Source organism: Schistocerca cancellata, chromosome 3 (assembly GCF_023864275.1).
Source record: "Schistocerca cancellata isolate TAMUIC-IGC-003103 chromosome 3, iqSchCanc2.1, whole genome shotgun sequence".
NCBI lineage: Eukaryota > Metazoa > Arthropoda > Insecta > Orthoptera > Acrididae > Schistocerca > Schistocerca cancellata.
In genome coordinates this window covers 685,079,283-685,100,549 of record NC_064628.1, presented here as the reverse complement: position 1 = coordinate 685,100,549, position 21,267 = coordinate 685,079,283, and the positions used below count along the sequence as shown (strand labels likewise).

At 44.7% G+C, this 21,267-nt stretch overlaps 1 protein-coding gene across 1 annotated transcript in view; it reads right to left on the bottom strand.

Annotated features, from left to right (window-relative positions):
• LOC126176510 (serine/threonine-protein kinase par-1-like) overlaps positions 1-21,267 on the bottom strand; it is a 488,353-nt gene that overhangs the window by 41,755 nt on the left and 425,331 nt on the right. The window lies entirely within an intron of this gene.

Here is a 21,267-nt window from a genome sequence, read left to right as displayed (position 1 = left end):
AAATGGCTCTGAGCACTATGGGACTTAACAGCTCTGGTCATCAGTCCCCTAGAACTTAGAACTACTTAAACCTAACTAACCTAAGGACATCACACACATCCATGCCCGAGGCAGGATTCGAACCTGCAACCGTAGCAGTCGCACGGTTCCGGACTGCGCGCCTAGAACCGCGAGACCACCGCGGCCGGCGAAGAAATAGTAAACGATGTTCTCAAAAGTATTATTTACTGGTTTTCTGTAAATGGTCTCACCCTCAATTAAAAAAAAAAAACACAACATATTCAGTTCTGCTCGTCTAGAGGTACTACACCAATGTTATTTGTAACGCGTGGAAAGGAAATAATAATAGGTTAGAAACTTCAAATTCTTAGGTGTTCAAATTGATGAGAATTTAAACTGGAACGAGCAAATTTTGAAACTCCTAAGACAGCTTAGTTCAGCCACATTTGCATTTAGAATCATTACAAATCCTGGGGAGAGACAAATCAGTGAGTTGAGGTATTTTGCATAGTTTCATTCAATAACGTCGTATGGAAAGACGTTTTGGGGTAACTCATCTTTAGGAAAGAAAGTATTCTTTGCTCAGAAACGTTCTGTAATAATAAAATGTGGTGCTCATCCACTGTCATCTTGTAGATATCTGTTTAAGGAGTTGGGTATTCTGATTACTGCTTAACACTATATGTATTCCCTTATGAAGGTTATGGTAAATAATTCACTCAAGTTTAAAAGCAAAAATAATGACTATAATTACAATACTAGAAGGAAAAATTTCATTTATTATTCCACATGAAGGTCATCCTTAGCACAAAAAAGTGTGTACAGTGCTGCAACAAAAATTTTTGATCACTTACCCAGTGATATAAAGTGTCTGACTGACAACAAGTAAAATTTTAAAACAAACTGAAAAAGTTTCTTCTTGACAGCTCCTTATATTCCGTAGAAGAATTTCTGTTACAGTAATGTGAGAAAGGTGATGGGTAGGAGTTACTAATTCAAATCCGTATAAAAAATAAATAAAAAATAAAAAACCGTAGAAATATTCAGTATCAACCACATTCACAATTAATTTGCTACGTGGATACAAAATAGCTCGTTCCACATGATTATGATTTATCGAGCATAATGATCCAAGGAACATGAAACTAACAAACTAGAACTGACATTGTGGACTGGAGGGACAATTCATCACATTTTGTTGTGTTTGTGACGGCCTAAAAAGTGCTGTGACATGCATCATAAACAAAAGACAGTGTGATTAAATGTTTGTCCTGGCCACTGTGTCAGCTGCACTGTCTATTTTAATATTCGTACACTATAATGTGACGGCCACATATACGTTGTAATATTTCTACGATAATTTTTCATTTAAACATATACAACATTTTTAGGTCTTTCACCTTTGTACGTGATAATGGCTATTTGTATGTGATAATGGTTATAAAGCTGAAATCGTGTTAGTGTGAAATGAATGAATATTAAAATGTACAGTGAAATGGCGGAAATATTATTAAAAAACTCGACATGGTCTCTTACGAATAAATAATGTTTAGTAGATGAGTTTTGGTAAGCAGGCAGAAAAACAGATTATGACGGTAGAAGTAAAGAAGATATGAAATGTAGATTGTATATAGCGAGAAAACCTTTTCGGAAACAGATAAATGTTTGTCTTTTATGAACGTATATGACTGGAGTGTGTTTGAAGTGAAACATGAAGAATAAACAATGTAGACAAATGTTTTATCAGTTTTTAAAATGTGATGATACACTGCTACAGATAAGAGGAGGAGAACAGATAACCAGTGAAGAAGTACTCAATCGAATCGTCAAGAAAAGGACTTTATGGACAACCCTGGTAAAGTAACTGATAGGTTGATAGGACACATCCTGGGGTATCAGTTAACTTATTCATCAACCAAGGCATCAAGGCAGGCTCAAATGGTTGCACGTTGCACTAGTTATAGAGAGATGAAGAAATCTTCCTAGGTTAGATGGAGCGTGGGGAACTGTATCGAAACAGTTCTCGAACTGAAGAGTACAGTATGTGGTTAAAAGTAACCGGAATAAGTAATTAACTTTTCAGACTAAAATTACACCCACAGTGAGGGTAAATAGTCGGAACTTTGTCAGGCCATCGCGAACTGAAATACCTCTCTACGTCCCATGAGTCACTGACCTTGTTATTCGTGTATTGCAGACTTGGCTATTACGACTGGAGAGCATGAATTACTGACAGCGAGCGCTAGAGTGATCTGTCATAGTAGGCTGCACGTCAATAAAGACTTGTTCATGAGTCATCTCTAAACTTTGATCTATTAGTGTTTGCACATATAATTCTAACATTTTTGGTAATTGGCTCTGAGCACTATGGTTCAAATGGCTCTGAGCACTATGGGTCTTAATTGCTGTGGTCATCAGTCCCCTAGAACTGAGAACTACTTAAACCTAACTAACCTAAGGACATCTCACAACACCCAGTCATCACGAGGCAGAGAAAATTCCTGACCCCGCCGGGAATCGAACCCGGGAACCCGGGCGTGGGAAGCGAGAACGCTACTGCACGACCACGAGCTGCGGACTTTTTGCTAATTGTCTGCACTTAAACAACGCAAAACATTCTGACAAGTGTTCTTGTAAGATCGTTCAAATCCAAGCTTACGTTATGGCGATCAAAATACGACGATTGTCTGCTGGTACATCTCGTGGAGAGGGTAGCTGGCTAATACGTGAACGAATACGGTCTCAGCTCTTTTTTTACCGACCTTTAATACTAGCTTTAGAAACGTGTGCCGCCGCTATTTCTCCTTCAACTATTGTGTCAGTAGCGCTCACGAGTCTGAGAGGAGTGGTCAAGGAATGGAAGATGGCCGCTGAAGCACCTCTCGACACTCCTATGTACTGTCGTTTCACGCCATTATGCAAGTCAGAGGGAGATATGCAAAACACACACACACACACTCACGCCATTATGCAAGTCAGAGGGAGATATGCAAAACACACACACACACACACACACACACACACACACACACACACACACACACACAACCCCCCCCCCCCCACACACAACCCCCCCCCACACACACACATACACACACACGCAGAGAGAGAGAGAGAGAGAGAGAGAGAGAGAGAGAGTTGGAGGGAGGGAGGGAGGGAGGGAGGGAGAGAGAGTGCTCCTTAAAGATCTAAACTGTTGTTGCCTGAAAGAAAAATTGGTCTATTATGAACTTTAACTATTGACAAACGTCCGCTGCTGTAGCCGCGGGGCTCGGCTTGACCATAATGAATGTTCGTTACGCACTGTCGTACGCAATGTTGAGATGGCTGCATGGGCAGTCTCGAAAGCCCATAAATTATAAAAAAAAACTATTGGGACTCATATTTAATCTAAATTAAATAAATGATAGGGGAATTTCGAAATTAGGACCATTAATGAAGTCCAGTTTCGTAGTTTATTGCTCTCAGTCAATACTACACACCCTAACCGTGCCTACAACACACACACACTTCGGTAATTTTACTATTAAAGTTTCAGCCACTGGAGAGTTTGCCATCGCTTAGCCCTTCTCTAAAAGATCTAGCATCTCACTTATTTCAATTAATTCTCGGTCGCCGAAATGATACGGTTTAACTTTGAGTGATTCAGCAGGGCAATAGATGATAGAGAATCAAGGCCGCATTGAATTGCTCGTACATTCCAAATCAAACGTGCTCAAAAATGCAGTATTACAATTAATCCACTCGCTACTACGCTACTTGCGACGACAGGCTTTGATACGTTACTGTTATATGGTTTGATAAACACACAGCTTATGCTGTTGCATTCGCCGGTTGCGCTGCTTAGCTATAGCTACTACGCGACATCTTCCCGAAACAGTCCGACAATACTCTCCTAACGTAATAGGTGCACGGGGTTTCCAGTGCCCACGTAGGACAGCGATGAATGAGGTGGGCGCATATTACTGAAAGCTACACTCGAGTGTCTCGTGAAAATCGGCGAGTCTCGCGATTTCGCTTCGGCTACTCCGTTGAGTTGCAAGATTCTGCATACAGTCCAACAGTTGCCGGAGAGACTCCGTAACAGTCGTCCATATGCGTGCTTTCTACTCACGTTATCCCCTATCGCCGGCCGCTGTGGCCGAGCGGTTCTAGGCGCTTCAGTCCGGAACCGCGCTGCTGCTACGGTCGCAGGTTCGAATCCGCCTCGGGCATGGATGTGTGTGATGTCTTTAGGTTAGTTAGGTTTAAGTAGTTCCAAGTCTAGTTTAAGTAGTTCCAAGTCTAGTTTAAGTAGTTCCAAGTCTAGGATTGATGACCTCAAATGTTAAGTCCCATAGTGCTTAGAACCATTTGAACCATTTTTATCCTCTATCAGATGGCTAAGTTAACAAAAAAGCGGTCATATATATAAAGAGATTCTGTTTCCATCCCATACACAGTCTGGAACCGCGTGCCGCTACGGTCGCGGGTTCGAATCCTGCCTCGGGCATGGATGTGTGTGATGTCCTTAGGTTAGTTAGGTTTAAGTAGTTCTAAGTTCTAGGGGACTGATGATTTTAGAAGTTAAGTCCCATAGTGCTCAGAGCCATTTGAACCACCCCGTACATATTGAACGCACCCCATTATCGGAGGCAGATTATTGAATGGAAAACTCTACGTGCTACATTCAAATCTGAAGAAATATACGGGAAAGTTTTTCAAGTCTTATAGAATGAGAATAAAGTTTTAATGACACACCGCTTGTAATTGCTCCAACATCGAACGCCTCACAAATGAAGAAAATGCTCTGCATCGCTAGAAAAAGTGTTATTTTAAGGTAAGTGAAACATATTAGCTATCACTTTGAATTTCCATTATTAATTTAATTAATTCATTCATTAAACACATTTCAAATCATGACATATCCAGTTTAGTACTTTCTCGTGAAGGACTCAAATCCGTTATGTAAGTTGTTATCTACACTCTCAATAAAATGCTACGCGCAGTTGGTGGTAATTCGCACTATTTTGAGTGCTTTAATGAAGATTCCTTTGTGATTGTTAAAATGCGAATCTTCGCAGGTGTCCTGTTTAGTCGAGATTTGTGCCTGCCGATACACGATCGTGCACGTTGTCGCCCAGTTGCTATACAGTTGCTCTACGTCTACATCTCTCATCAGCAGCTAATAACACTTGCGTCGTTTTCAGGGATTAGACGTTATAATCTACGCTTACTTTCATCATCATGATTATCTATCGCAATTCTCATTTCTTCGCTTTCAGGGATTATGGGTGATGCCTGTTCTGTCTACGGGGGTTAGCCTTACTCATTCCATTTATTCTTGGCTCTTCCAAGATTTCTTGTACCTTATGGTACATGTTTCTTGCCTTGTAGTGGTAGTCGCCGCTCTGAAATTCGTTCCACAGGATCGCTCCAACTATCTCTGTATCGTTTATTGTTTTTTTAACATTTTCATTTCTCATAATTTTGTGCATCCTTTCACAGTCATATTTTATTATTAATTTTAATTTTATCCCTCATCTTATTTTTGAAGTTCTGTTTACAGTGCCCCAAATACGTATATTGGACTATTAATGTCCTTACTTATGTCTTGATCTTCTAGATAACTTATTTGATCGCCAAAATAGTTAAAACCTATTGTTTGTTATAAATGACAATTTTTGATAGACGCTTGTGTAGTCCCTTGCTTACTTCGATTTTACCAGATATTTTTGAGATTTATACACACATAATCTTCCAATACGAGTCCATTCTTGAATCACAGATGTTGTTTGTCTATTTGGCCGAATACCTTCATATCTATACAAATAAAAATCAGTTGTCGCATGTATAAAATATCATCACTTGAGAACTACTCATGAAAGAAATGTGATGGTCGGTTTGAAGTTGTGTTGTCACATGATTTCAAAACAAAAAAAAGTGATGTTCAGTTTGACAGCTCTGCTGTCGCATGTTTTCGCACCAACAACAAATTCAGCACTGAATATTGATATTTCGCGTAAAAGAATAAAGTTACAATCGACATTTCAGTGTATTATCGCTGGTGATCATATCTTTGGTGTACTGCAAAGATTTAATTGATGACAGTTCGTGAGCCGGCCGGTGTGGCCGTGCGGTTCTAGGCGCTTCAGTCTGGAAACGCGTGACCGCTAAGGTCGCAGGTTCGAATCCTGCCTCGGGCATGGATGTGTGTGATGTCTTTTGGTTAGTTAGGTTTAAGTAGTGGCTCTGAGCACTATGGGACTTAACATCTATGGTCATCAGTCCCCTAGAACTTAGAACTACTTAAACCTAACCAACCTAAGGACATCACACAACACCCAGTCATCACGAGGCAGAGAAAGTTTAAGTAGTTCTAAGTTCTAGGGGACTGATGACCTCCGATGTTAAGTCCCATAGTGCTCAGAGCTATTTGAACCATTTTGACAGTTCGTGATAATTTGCTATCTTGCAAACATTCAGTTGATTTCATTTTGTGATTTGTTTCTTTGGAAAGAATGTCACCAGTGAGGCGTCGAAATATCTGCAGGCGTACGCACAACGCAGGCCATCTACTTGATCGCCGAGTCAGTGAGACTGATGAAGAGCGTAGACAGCATTTGGAGGCAAATCGAATAAGTATTTCTCAAGCACAATCCATTATGACTTCGGAACAAAGAACAGAGTCGTGTTTGACTCCCCAAGTTATAGCATACACGCAAAATGACTTGGAACATTGACAAAACAGACATCCAAACGTGGCAATTCGAAATATACATTTAGCTTTCGGATACAATCAAACAGTCGATTACACGAAAGTTGTGTTTATCGCTAACTTTGTAATTCTGCCTGTTTGCACATTAAAACTACTATCCTCACAGATCCAGCAGGCAGCTGGTAAAGTCTCTCTCATACGCCATGTACTAATGATTCCTACTAATTTACCCATTCATTTTCACTTCTATTCCCGATCAAGTTTCGGTTTGCAATAACAATAAATTAGGTCAGAGGGCGGGAGATGTAGTACACCGACAGAGAGGGGAGAAGAAAATGAATATAAAGAAGGGAAGGAGGATATGGACGAAGAGATGAGGGAGGAAGAGATGAATAGAGAGAGTGTAAGACAAGTAGGGGAAGGAGGTGGGCAGAGATTGGGGGGGGGGAGGGGAGGATGAGATGGGCAAAGGGAGGGGGGAGGAGTAGGAGAAGGAGATTAGGGCTATATCCAATTCCCATACATATTTATGAAATGTGAATCATTACTGAGTTCGCTAGTGGTCTACGCTATATTGGGTGCATTATTGTACCCTCTTGTTTTTATCTGTTAGTTCATTAGGAACACGCTGTGGCTACAAGACCTGTCTTTTGCAAGGCTACACTGCTCTCCTGAAAGAAGTGGTTCAGTTATTATTTGTACTTCTACATTGTACAGCTACATCCATACCACTGTGAGTGAAGCACATGACAGGGGGGCATCCCCGTAACATCCCATGTCGCAATATAATTAGAGGACGGTCGAAGGGTTTTTATGATTTTTCTGATGAGCTAACGACTATTCTGTCAAGTAGCTATCATTTGCTGTGTATGCGCCCCACCACAGATTCCCGTTACCTATCCATGCGTAACTAAACAGTTAGATATTGATAAACTTTTCAGGTTGTATGGTAGTGGCGCATGAAACTTTTTTGTTCCTGACGTTTCGTCCAGAGCCACATTGGGCAACTTCAGAGTTGTTCCTCGTTCCGCTGAGTCTTGTCGCCCGTCTCACTGTAACCAGGAGTACCTCTGAAGATGCCCAATGCAGCTCTGTACGTAATTCTATTGCATGAGCCTTGTCCCGCAGTTATGCAGTGTCAGCCATTGTTAATCGTATTTAGCATGTTAATGTTTAAGGGGTGGCCAGATGCCCTTCCTGCCGCCACCCCGTACCCCCCGGGACGGAATCAGTGTACCCCAACTGTCTGCGTCGAGTGTAATCCATGGAATAGTGCGAAAGTGTTCAGATGTCTGTGAGCCGTGTAACTGTGGCGGAACCTGGGGACCAGGCCGGTATTCACCTAGCAGGATGTGGAAAACCGCCTAAAAACGACATCCAGGCTGGCCGGAACATCGGCCCTCGTCGTTAATCCGCCGGTCGGATTCGATCCAGGGCCGGCGCGCCTACCCGAGTCGAGGAAGCAGCCCGGGAGATTCATCAGCAAGTAAGACAACGGGTCGTGAGGCTTTCATTGAAGGTACTAGTTTTTCGAGTAAACGCTGTTTGTATGTGACTGGCCTGTGGCTACGATTCGATTACCTCGAAATGAGTATTATTATTGTGGTGTCACCGCCAGACACCACACTTGCTAGGTGGTAGCTTAAATCGGCCGCGGTCCATTAGTACATGTCGGACCCGCGTGTCGCCACTGTCAGTACTTGCAGACCTAGCGCCACCACATGGCAGGTCTAGAAAGACGGACTAGCACTCGCCCAGTTGTACGGACGACATTGCTAGCGACTAGACGTACGAAGCCTTCCTCTCATTTGCCGAGAGACAGTTAGAATAGCCTTCAGCTAAGTCCATAGCTACGACCTAGCAAGGCGCAGTTAACCATATCTGGAGAGAGTCTTACTTGTATTCACCATAAACGATGTATACCAAAAGGATGGATTAAAGTTAAGTATTCCCAAAGCAACGTACTTTTCTTATTAGCATTCATTGAGCATCCTGTTTCAGACTTCACGATATTCTGGGTGAGCTTATAGCGTGCCTATTCGGCCCCCTCTAAATAACACTGTCGACACATAACAATTATACAGTATCTTTCTCAAAGCAATCTTTCCAAACTTCGCCTTAAGCATCAACATTGCACAAAGGAAGTTCAGTACCACTACTCCATTAAGCGAGCCCAGTATTTTAACAACAATGGCATCTTACTCGGTCACGTAAATGGGAAAGTCTTTGAAAATCATAGCGATCGAGCTCAGCTTGCGATATAAAATTTTGTCCGCTTTGAAACTATAGCATCCTCGGGTGGCAACACTCATCTGCACATAGATTGTACCTCGGAAAGTGAGCGTCGAGCGAGTGCGAGACGCGCGTAACGACAAGTTAAACATCGTCGAGAGCAAGCGAATAATATGAACCGCGAAATGCCTGGCTCTTTAGCAGCAAAGCGCCCTCAAATTTGCCGAACTGCCAACTTGTGTCGGTCCCATTTTTGAAACGGGCCTGTAATTTGGCGGATGGCTGAAAATAAGGAGCGACGGCCGCAGAATTCGGGACGGTCCTGCCGCGGGGCCGCCGCCCACTGGGCTGAATCACGCCGCCCACACCAGACACCTGCTCTGCGTGCCGGTTCGCCGCCCTTCTGCTGCAGTAAACGGCACTGCTGTCGCCCCAGCGGTTACCACTGTCTGCTGCGTCACATCAATTCTCCTGCTTACCTTTTACAAGTATGCGTAGTACTGTGAACTGCAGTGCTTTTGTCTGTTATGAAATAACATTTGCTGCTGCCGGTCACCATATTTCTTTATTTCTTCTGTGCGCTAGGCGCTTCGAGAAATAATCCTTTTATCAGGTGCCATCTTTGTGTACTACGTCATTTACGATGTGTGAGCCGCTGCTTTAGTCTGATCCCTTTACTACAGTATAAACACGCACAAGATTGTAATGGCTGAGATATACCCTATGCAGTCATATTAATGTGACACATCTGTCTGTGGTGTGCGCAATGTAAGACCTTCAGTACACACACCATCAGATTATTTGACTTGTTGCTCTAACGAAGTAGGCGAGTGTCAACAATCTGTCTCGTGGTGTTATCGTCGCGTGTTTATCTTCTGCCGTTAGGTCAGATGATAGAAATGCCACTTGCACACTTAGAGTAGCAGATTGACGGTGATCAACTTTAAACAGAACTTGATTAATTTTCACACACATTTATTAAAATAATAACAAGCATAAAAATTACTTAACTTGGTTCTGGATGCTATTTACAATTGACAATCTGAAGTTCCTTTGGTCTTGGTACGTTAATCTTATTCTCACATATATCTCTGACACTTGACAAAAGTGTCTATACATTTATCTTCATGGCTATGTACAGGAATATGGTAATCTTACTGAGCGCAGACTGAAACTTGACTATAGACTGTACAGACAAATGTAGAACTCATACAGACTGGTACAGACTAATGCAGACTGACCAATCGGAGGTCTGTACACTCGTTATAATACCTCGTGTGTTCATGTATCACTGCGCGAGTGTGATCCACGAGGAGAAAAGGTTCTACATTAGCAGCAATCTCATTGGACGCATTACATATTAATACGCGGATCGGCGGAAGCAGAATTTGGTCCGTCTCTATGGCAGCGCCATCTCGTAGTGCGGAGACGGACGAGGGTTGCGCCTGTGCTGTTGTGCTTAGTGGGGCGCGCTCTAGTGGGAAAGTTGTGTATGCGCTGACTACGCGGAACTATGTACACAACACTGTCAAAAACCTGAAGAACCACCTTTTGCAGCGTGGATTGCTGCGAGACATGCAGGAAGAGAATCAACTGATTTCTGGAAGCTATTGACGGGAGTGTGGAGCCACGCCAATTCTGATGCCGTGGCCATCTGCACTGGGTGCCTCGGTTGAGGATCCATGGCGCGAACAGCCCAATCGAGGTGGTCCAACAGATTCTCTATTGAGTTTAAATCCGGGTAGTTTGGTGGCAGGGGAGTACAGTAAATTCATCCTGGCCTTCTTCGAACCACACATGTACACTGCGAGCTTTGTGACATGCATTGTCCAACTAGTAAATGCCATCGTGCTGAGTAGATGGTCCCCAAGGATAGATGCATAGTTTTATTGATCAATTGTGCCTTTCAGGGTGACGATATCACCCAGGGAATGCCACGAAAACGTTCCCCAGGCCACAACGCATTGAGGGTGTTTGCTTTCGGACGTTTCACGCCATAGACGCCAATGACCATCTGTCCGATGGAACACAAAACGTGATTCATCTGAAAGGACCAGCTGTCGCCGGACAGTGACCGTCCAGCTGTGGTACTGGTGTGTAAATTCCACCCATCGTTGCCAATGAACAGCAGTCAGCGTCAGTGCATGAACCATTGGCCTGCTTGCTGAGGCCCAGAGGCAGCTAAGTTCGCCGACTGTAGTTGAGAAATTTTTGGTAGCACCTTGGTTCACGTGGACGGTCAGATGCTCAACAATTGCACTACTGTTCGCCCGTTCACATAACCGCAGCCGTCGTTCAACCCTGGTGTACTGCAGTTGCCTCAGCGCCGGTTTTGGACAGCGACCATTTTACGATGTACGATATATTTTAACCCCAGCGGCCTGTGAACAGTTTACAAATGTAGCCGTTTCGGAAGTGCTTCCACCCTTGCCCCGAAAACAACCAGTCATGCCGTTTTGGACGTCAGATAAATCACTCCGTTTCCGTATTAGACAACGACTGCACTATTTCCTGCGTCCCCCCCCCCCCCCCCCGCTCCCCCCCCCTCCTCCGACACTGCCAGTGCTGCCACCTACCGTCTGTGAGATGTTATTGATGTCGAAGATAGACGGTGGTCATATTAATGTGACTGGACTGAATATTTCCGCTCCATGTTCCATCTAGGAAAAACAGGCCGATGTAGTCACACCTGTTATAAAATGTACATAAGAGCTTACGCGCACACCAGAGACACACATCAGAAAAGATGGGGCACCTCTTCCGAAACGTAAAATAAAATCATAAAGTACTCCACCGATTAAATAAAAGTCATGAAACGTCTCTGTCGGAAGAACTGGAGATATGTTTATAATACAAAAATAATATGGAGATAAAATATTCAATGAAAAATTTGAATGTGACTTAGTGAATTTCTTCATGTGCTTCGTAAGCATTTAAATAAGCGCATTCAAATACTGACACAGAGCGACAAGGGAAACGTTCATGAAAAGAGAAATTTCCTGACCTCTCATATACTTCTGAGATCATCAGTCCCCTAGAGCTTAGAACTACTTAAACCTAACTAACCTAAGGACATCACACACATCCATGCCCGAGGCAGGATTCGAACCTGAGACAGTAGCGGTCGCGCAGTTCCAGACTGAAGCGCCTAGAACCGCTCGGCCAAACGGCCTGCTGAAGAAGATGAACAATTCAAACACGAGAAGAACAAACGTTTTCAAATGTGATGTTACAGAAGAATGCTGACGACTAACATTAAATAACTGGTGACACGGTACTGATTCGAACTGAAGGGAAAGAAATTTTTGGCACAACTTGACTGAAAGAAGTGAAGAAGGGCACATACTGAGGCACTAATGAAATGTCAACTTAGTGTCAGCTTCATCTTTTTTGGATCTTGATGATGAAAGAAGCAGCTGAAATTTGTTTGACGAAGAATTTAATTAATAGAGACAACAGTTTCTGCTTATACAAATCATGGTGTCTGGCACTTTTTTTTGGATAAACTTGCAAAGACGTCGCTACAGTGGTGCTCTTAATGATACGTCGATATCCCAGCATGAATCGATCGCGTATCCACAGATTCAGTTTATGCACACTTTTTTCGACGTCTCTGGCACTTGTGTTCCAGTGGCCTTACTGTGCAGTGGCGCGGTCCGCGGGTTCAAAACGATGCATGCAGTGCTGTTGCATCAACTGTGGGGGAAACTACCTTCACCAGATTGTTGTTGGGAAGTGACGCCAAAATGACGAGTCTTTCATAAAACTCGATGCCAGCGCGAAACTCGATAGCTGACGGCAAATGAAGTACTTTGGAGAGGCCATATTTGATTTACGTATTTCGTTGTTTTCGTATTATAATTTGCGTACTACGAGAGTATGCAGTTTCGCTTCAAGGCATTGGTTCTATCGATTTGTCGCCGATATGTTATTATTAAATGACAGTTAATGACATATCAGCGGTGAAGCCCTCAGAACTGAAAAATAGTATCATAAATTGCATGATGTCGTCGTAGCATAATAAATAGAGACATGTGGTTACAGAGAAGAAGGAAGTGGGTTCGTGTTCTGGTTCAAATGGCTCTGAGCACTATGGGAATTAACATCTGAGATCATCAGTCCCCTAGACGTAGAACTACTTAAACCTAACTAACCTAAGGACATCACACACATCCAGGCCCGAGGCACGATTCGAACCTGCGACCGTAGCAGCAGCGCGGTTCCGGACGGAAGCGCCTAGAACCGCTCTGCCACAACGGCCGGCTGGTTCGTGTTCTGCTATATCGTCATATTTTATTTTCCACCTTCGCCCTCGGGAAATGATGCCGAACAACTGCTTCTATAAGAGGTTGAATGATGTCTTTGATATAGATTTTTCAAAGATTCTATAGCTAAGCACATTTAATAGCTTTGTTTGATCTACGCAGTACATGGCTGCTATGAACTTTTGTCCAACCTCATCAATGCCATCAGGAGTCGCACTGGAGGTGCTGAATATATCCGCTGCTTTTTGCAGGTTGTTTTTCGTCTGCAGTGCCCTGAGGAGTTTCAGTTTGCCATAGAACGACGAAGTTCTCTCGTAGCCACTGAAGGCATGTCGGAACAGAACATCGTCTTTCGATATTTGAGACAACTTCAAATTTCGGGAGCTGTCTTTGCCTGGCTTCAGAAGCAAAATGTTGGGGAACAATGGGGCTTAAGCGATCTGAATCACAAGCAGGTCAGTGTCCTCCCCAACAACAACAACAGTATAGAGCGCTGAGCAAGGTCGACAGCTGTAGAAGTAGAAGTTGCTGCTAAGTATCGGCGTCCTCAACAACTTGCTTAACACTGAAGTACTCACCATCAAGCTGTGCCGTCAGTAAAGGAACGTAGCACTGTTTATTTTGTTCGCTCGACAGAAACACATTTTTTGCCATGGTTACCGACGTTGTTGGCACTTGTCACATAAGGGTATCCATCAAGCACAATCGTGACCATTCTACCATACCAACACTTGATGTAATCTACATACTACACACATCAAAAAAAGTTTTGCATCACCTCGGTTCCGAGAGTTCCGGAACATGTACAGGAAATTGGAATAGAGATAAACATAAACATCGTTTACACCCTTTTTATTGCTCATGAAAACCACACATTGCGTGTTGTACCACCATACAGCGAGACCTTCAGAGGTGGTGATCCAAACTGCTGTACACACCGGTACCTCTAACAGCCAGTAGAACGTTCTCTTGCATTGATGCTTGCCTGTATTCGTCGTGGCATACTATCCACAGGTTCATTAAGGCACTGTTGGTCCAGATTGTCCCACTCCTCAACGACGATTCGGCGTAGATCCCTCACAATGGTTGGTGGGTCACGTCGTCCGTAAACAGCCCTTTTCATTCTATTCCAGACATTTTCGATAGGGTTCATGCCTGAAGAACATGCTGGCCACTCTAGTCGAGCGATGTCGTTATCATAAAGGAAGTCATTCACAAGATGTGCACGATGGGGGCGCAAATTGTCGCCTATGAAGACGAATGCCTCACCAATATGGTGCCGATATGTTTGCAGTATCGGTCGGAGGATGGCATTCACGTACCGTACAGCCGTTACGGCGCCTTCCATGACCATCAGTAACGTACGTCGGTCCCATATAATGCCACCCCAAAACAGTAGGGAATCTCCATCTTGCTGCACTCGCTGGACAGTGTGCCTACGGCGTTCAGCCTGGCCGGATTGCCTCCAAACACGACCCCGACGACTGTCTGGTTGAAGGCGTATGCAACACTCATCGGTGAAGAGGCGTGATTCCAATCCTGAGCGGTCAATTCGGAATGTTGTTGGGCCCATCTGTACCTCGCTGCATGGTGTTGTGGTTGCAAAGATGGACCTCGCCAAGGACGTCGGGAGTGAAGTTGCGCATCATGCAGCCTATTGCGCACGGTTTGAGTCGTAACAGTACGTTCTGCGACTGCACGAAAAGTATTATTCCACATGGTGGCATTGCTGTCAGGGTTCCTCCGAGCCATAATCCACAGGTAGCGATCATCCACAGCAGGAGTAGCCCTTTGGCGGCCTGAGCGAAGCACGTCATCAACAGTTCCTGTCTCTCTGAATCTCCTCCATGTCCGAAAAACGCTTTGGTTCACTCCGAGATGCCTGGATACTTCCCTTGTTGAGAGACCTTCCTGGAATTAAGTAACAATGCGGACGCAATCGAACCGCGGTATTGACCGTCTAGGCATTGTTGAATTACAGACAACACTAGCCGTGTACCTCCTTCCTGGTGGAATGACTGGAACTGATCGGCTGTCGGACCCCCTCCGTCTAATAGGCGCTGCTCATGCATGGTTGTTTACATCTTTGTGAGGTTTTCGTGACATTTCTGAACAGTCAAAGGGACTGTGTCTGTGATACGTCTATCTTCATGAGTTCTGGGAACTGGGGCGATGCAAAACCTTTTTTGATGTATGCATATAATTATGGAGGAAAATAGATCTTTGGCCTCCTACGGCACTGTACAGAATGAAAATCCTCCATCTGCATGAACTCTGCATTTTCGAAGTCAACTGGATCTTTAAAGGCATCAAAACTTGTAAAACATAGCTTTTTGTGTTTCCCGCATACCTACGTCACTAAACATACTCGGTCCAGTCATATTAATGTTCGACTTCAGCGTGCAATGACCAGTCATAGACGGAAAGTGGTAGCACTAATAGTGAACGGTATATCACGCATATCGGTGGGACACGGAAAAAAACTGTTCACGTGTCGCTATAGTTAAAGTACAGCGTGCACGGCAAATTGGCCCTATCCAAAACCGGTGCCGAAACAACTGCGGTGCGCCACGTATCATAGGCGTCGGGTGCAGAGATGTGTTCGGGCAAATACACATACAGCTGGTGAGCAACTGACCGCTCGGATGAACCAAGGCATTACCAAAATTTTCTCCTCAACGACCGTTCAGCGAACGTTGGTGTATATGGGCCTTCCAGAAGGCGCCTGGTTCATGTACCCATGCTGACTGCTGTTCATCGGTGACGGAAGGCTGAAATTTGCCTTTTCAGATGAATCAAGCTTCATGCTCTTTGCACAGACGGCCCTGCAACAAACGTCGGAAGGATCCAGGCTAGAAGATAGTGTGTTACAGCCTGAGGAATATTTTTGTGGCATTTCCTGGGCGATCTCATCATTCTGGAAAGCACATGGTTCAACAGAGGTATACATCTATCCTTGGCTGCCATGTCTTTCATGCAGTTTCTGTTTTTTCTCGCCACTGTGTCATCTATCAGAAGGATAATGCAACGTGTCACTCATCTCGCAGTCTACACTGATCAGAGAGAAGGTTATGACCACCTACCTAATAGCCGGTATGTCCATAGCACAGCGGCGACCCGTCGTGGCATGGAAGCAATGAGACCTTCTTAGGTCGCAGGAGGGAGCTGAAACCACATCTGCACACACAAGCCACCTAATTCCCGTAAATTTCGGAGAGGGCCCTATGACTTCTGACACCACACTCAATCACATCCCAGATACGTTCGGTCGAGTTCAAATCTGGCGAGCTGGGGCCCAGCACACCATTTGTAACTCGTCACTGTGTTCCTCGTACCACTTCCACACACTCTTGGTCTTGTGAATTGGCGCATTATCTTATTGAAAAATGCCACTGCCGTCGGGAGACACGATCGTCATGAAGGGATTACATGGTCTGTAACCAGTGTACGATACTCCTTGGCCATCAAGGTGCCTTGCACGAGCTCCGCTGGATCCATGGATGCCCACGTGAATGTTTCCCAGAGCATAATGGAGCCAGCTTGTCTCTGTCCCGCAGTACAGATGTCAAGGAGCTGGAAGACGAAGGTTTCACTACCATCGGGATGATGAAGAAGGTATCGGGAGTCGTCAGACCATGCAGCGATCTGCCATTTTGCCAATGTCCAGTGACGATGGTCACGTGCCCATTTCAGTCTTATTTGCCGAGGTCATGGTGTTAACATTACACTTGCGTGGGTCGTCAGCTACGGAGGCCAATCGTTTGGAGTGTTCGGTGCACTGTGTGTTCCGACACACTTTTGCTTTGCCCAGCATTGAAGTCTCATGCCACCTGTCCTGTTTCACCAGTCTGCCCAACCTGCGACGTCCGACATCTGTAATGATAGGTGGCCGCCCAATCTTACGACGTCTGGTCGTGGTTTCACCTTGGTTGCGTCACTTGTTGAAGACACTCGCCACGGCACTCCTCGAACAGCCGACAAGTCGTGCAGTTTCCGAAATGCTCGTGCCGAGCCTCCGGGCCATCACAGTCTGCCATCTGTCAAACACAGACAGATGGGGCGCCTACGCTGTTCTACACGTGGACAGCACGCTCACTGCATGCCCCGTGCGTGTGTCTGACTAGCAGTCATTCCTCGCCAGGTAACGCTGCTATCGCCTCGACAGGTTTATATCGGCAGTAGATCGGTGGTCATAATGATCTTGCTGATCAGTGTCTGTGCGTGGTTCGAACACCACCAGAATGAATTCACCGACTTCCTTGTCCACCAGATTCCCCGGATTTAAACCGAGAACTGTGGAACCATCTCGATCGGGCTGTTCGCGTCATGGATGCTCAATTCGCACCATGGATGCTCAACCGGGAAACCTAGTGCAGCTGACCACGACACTGAAGTTGGTATGGCTCAACATCCCTGTCGGTAGCTCCCAGAACTTCAATGACTCTTGATGTCCGCACTGCAAAAGACTGTTGTTCAGGGCTCGGTAGGTGGTCACTTTAACATGACAGGACCTTGTAGACAGGGGATGTGTGGCTACCTCGCACTGTACGAGGTGCATTCAAGTTCTAAGGCCTCCGATTTTTTTCTAATTAACTATCACCCGAAATCGATGAAACTGGCGTTACTTCTCGACGTAATCGCCCTGCAGACGTACACATTTTTCACAACGCTGACGCCATGATTCCATGGCAGCGGCGAGGGCTTCTTTAGGAGTCTGTTTTGACCACTGGAAAATCGCTGAGGCAATAGCAGCACGGCTGGTGAATGTGCGGCCACCGAGAGTGTCTTTCATTGTTGGAAAAAGCCAAAAGTCACTAGGAGCCAGGTCAGGTGAGTAGGGAGGAATTACTTCAAAGTTGTTATCACGAAAAAACTGTTGCGTAACGTTAGCTCGATGTGCGGGTGCGTTGTCTTGGTGAAACAGCACACGTGCAGCCCTTCCCGGACGTTATTGTTGCAGTGCAGGAAGGAATTTGTTCTTCAAAACATTTTCGTAGGATGCACCTGTTACCGTAGTGCCCTTTGGAACGCAATGGGTAAGGATTACGCCCTCGCTGTCCCAGAACATGGACACCATCATTTTTTCAGCACTCGCGGTTACCCGAATTTTTTTTGGTGGCGGTGAATCTGTGTGCTTCCATTGAGCTGACTGACGCTTTGTTTCTGGATTGAAAAATGGCATCCACGTCTCATCCATTGTCACAACCGACGAAAAGAAAGTCCCATTCATGTTGTCGTTGCGCGTCAACATTACATGGCAACATGCCGCACGGGCAGCCATGTGGTCGTCTGTCAGCAATCGTGGCACCCACCTGGATGACACTTTTCGCATTTTCAGGTCGTCATGCAGGATTGTGCACAGAACCCACAGAAATGCCAACTCTGGAGGCGATCTGTTCAACAGTCATTCGGCGATCCCCCAAAACAATTCTCTCCACTTTCTCGATCATGTCGTCAGACCGGCTTGTGCGAGCCCGAGGTTGTTTCGGTTTGTTGTCACACGATGTTCTGCCTTCATTAAACTGTCGCACCCACGAACGCACTTTCGACACATCCATAACTCCATCACCACATGTCTCCTTCAACTGTCGATGAATTTCAATTGGTTTCACACCACGCAAATTCAGAAAACGAATGATTGCACGCTGTTCAAGTAAGGAAAACGTCGCAATTTTAAGTATTTAAAACAGTTCTCATTCTCGCCACTGGCGGTAAAATTACATCTGCCGTACGGTGCTTCCATCTCTGGGACGTATTGACAATGAACGCGGCCTCATTTGAAAACAATGCGCATGTTTCTATCTCTTTCCAGTCCGGAGAAAAAAAATCAGAGGCCTTAGAACTTGAATGCACCTCGTAAATAGTGCTGAAGCTCTTCAGAGGACTTTTTGTGGAACGCGATTCTGCGAAAAATCCTTTCACCGTTGATGATCTTGTAGGGCATTGTGAGTCTATATGTCTTTAAAAGAAGGACTCGATTTCTTCTTTGTAATTTTTCAAACTGATACGCTACAACTTTTCTCCTAAAATTTTTAGCCTCAAATTGGCCAGTTCTCAGATGCTGCACGTTTTATAGTGACGAAACGACTATTCTTGAAAAGTGTGCAAAATTACCGTTTCCTCACGTACCGTCCGCAGCTCGCGGTCGTGCGGTAGCGTTCTCGCTTCCCACGCCCGGGTTCCCGGGTTCGATTCCCGGCGGGGTCAGGGATTTTCTCTGCCTCGTGATGACTGGGTGTTGTGTGATGTCCTTAGGTTAGTTAGGTTTAAGTAGTTCTAAGTTCTAGGGGACTGATGACCATAGATGTTAACTCCCATAGTGCTCAGAGCCATTTGAACCATTTTGAATCCTCACGTAGCTTTTCTATATGAAAATTTAATCAAATATTTGTGGTCAATAGACGCAGAATTTTATGCTGTACATTTTTGTTATACTTGGCTTTTTCGATTAAAGGCTGAGTTTCGGAGGAATTTGAAGAAAAAAAGAAAAGTGCGAAATTTTGGTGGCTTTCTTTTCATCTAGACTGAAGCTCCACTCAGAAATCGGGACAAACTCGGATTAGTTCATGCCAGATGAAGCCTACTTCAGTGATTAAAACAGTTTCCAGAATTACATTAAGTTTTGGAAGGCAAAACTTTCATTTTCTTGGCCTATTATCAGTTGGCCTACAGATTTTACCCTGCTTCCTCCCACACCTGTTGAACTCTTAAACGAACATATAAATGGACACTTTGGTTAACTGGCGACTATCGTGAACAGGAGGAATATCCTGCCAAAAAATTAAAATAAAATAAATTTGTCAAATCGTGGATACTGCGAAGCTCATACGACGAGGTAAGCGCTAGGAAAGAGTGAAGTTGCAGAGCACAGCTGGCTTCCAGATAAAAAAGTTTAGCTTAATGAAGAAACAGAGTAATACATAGTATGTTTCTCAACAGGAGCAGCGAAACAATTGTTCTGTCATTTAATATGCCGAAAGCACGCCGCCTGCTCCGCTTCTGGAAAGACAATGAACGCAGTCGCTAAGGAACAACAAAGAGAGTGGGACTCACGGTCACTGCGGAAGTGGACAATAGTACTTGACGCAATGAACCCAGAAGGATTCGGGGAATGCGTTTGTTTCATTTCAAGCAAGGCTCTTCTGTAGGCGAGGTAAGAATTCCCGACAACTTACGGAAACAAAATTACTGCGCATACTTGACAGCGTTAAGCAAGATTTACAGGTGTATATGAAGCAATGCGTAATGTCGCAACTGTGGAACTCGTCCCGGTTCGCACTAAAAAAAAGCCCCGGAAGGACAGCAAGAACTGACATATTGCACTGTAATGGAATGCGTCCTTCAGAAAGGCTGACGCTAGCGTACGGACGTGAAGACGTCATTCAGCTACCGTGCGTGCAAACTTCACCTGCCAAGCTCTAGTGGGAGTATTGAACGCCTGCAGAAACTTACAAAGAACTAAGATTCCAGTGAGGTAAGCCATGACACAAACCCTTCACGCAGTGGGGCTCCTCAGGATCGTCCCGCCAGTGAAAAGTAGCACTGCGTGGATGGTGACGGGTAGACCATCACACGTCTTAATTCGAGGGAGATGCAGACGAGTGGTAGCCCAAAACGAGAACTGCCACACAGCCATAGGGAACACATTTGGAAGTGAAGTACAACCGTAACAGCGACAGGAAATAGACGTTTGCACCGAACCCTTTGATCTTCATCTCAGAATTTGTTTTTCAAGTGATGTCGGGACTTGGGTAATGTCCGCTTATGACCTTTCAACTTAAAAACAGAAAACAAAGCCTTTCAAGGTCCACTATGGATCTGAGATATTTAAGTGCTAATTATCTGTACGTGGGAGGTTCTTTTCATAGATTTCACAGTACATCTGTGAAAAATGGCAAGTGTTTTGAAAATCCGTCAATGTGCCTGTAAAACATTTCTCAAACCTAAAATAATACGTCTGGAGTAATATATAAATATTTATGAAGGTATAAGCAGATCGTAAATAGTTGTTGCACAGGTGTATTTCAGGGGCAAGGAGGTGGGGGGCGAGGGTGGAGGAGGGTCTTGTGGGAG